This window comes from Hypanus sabinus, chromosome 19 (assembly GCF_030144855.1).
Source record: "Hypanus sabinus isolate sHypSab1 chromosome 19, sHypSab1.hap1, whole genome shotgun sequence".
NCBI lineage: Eukaryota > Metazoa > Chordata > Chondrichthyes > Myliobatiformes > Dasyatidae > Hypanus > Hypanus sabinus.
In genome coordinates, this window is record NC_082724.1 from 35,286,914 (window position 1) to 35,287,616 (window position 703).

The window sequence follows — 703 nt, forward strand, 5'->3', positions numbered from 1 at the left end:
CATAAAAATGGCAGAAGACATCACAAGACAGCAAATTAAAGACATCAATTCAGCTGTGGCCTACTCAATTGCCTGTGACGAGTCTAAAGACAAAGGTGATATTGAACAAATAGCACTGTTCTGCCGGTATGTAAACTCTGCCGGGCCACAGGAAGAAATGATTGAGTTGATACCTCTAAAAGGCCAAACACGGGGGGGGGGGGGTGACATCTGTGAGGCTGCCTTGAATTGTTTAAGAGCCAAAGGAATAAAGACCACCCACCTTGTGTCAGTAGCTACTGATGGGGCACCAAGTATGACAGGAGCGCACAAGGGATTTGTGGCTTTACTGCAGAAGTCGCTAGACAGAAAGCTGCTGACTTTTCACTGCATCTTGCACCAAGAGGCACTGTGCGCTCAAACATTTCCTCCGGAATGCACAGAAGTAATGGATGTTGTCATTCAGATTGTCAATAAAATAATGGCAAAAAGTTTAAATCACCATCAATTCCGTTTGTTACTGGACGAGCTGGAAAGCACATATTCTGATCTCCTGCTGCACAACAAAGTCCGGTGGCTGTCCAGAGGGGAGGTGCTGAAACGCTTTGTCGCGTGTCTGGAAGAAGTGAAAACTTTCCTGCGCAGCAAAGGGCTCACCTTTCCTGAGCTGGAACAGCCAGAGTGGCTGGAAAAGCTACACTTCATGGTAGACATGACAGCGCAC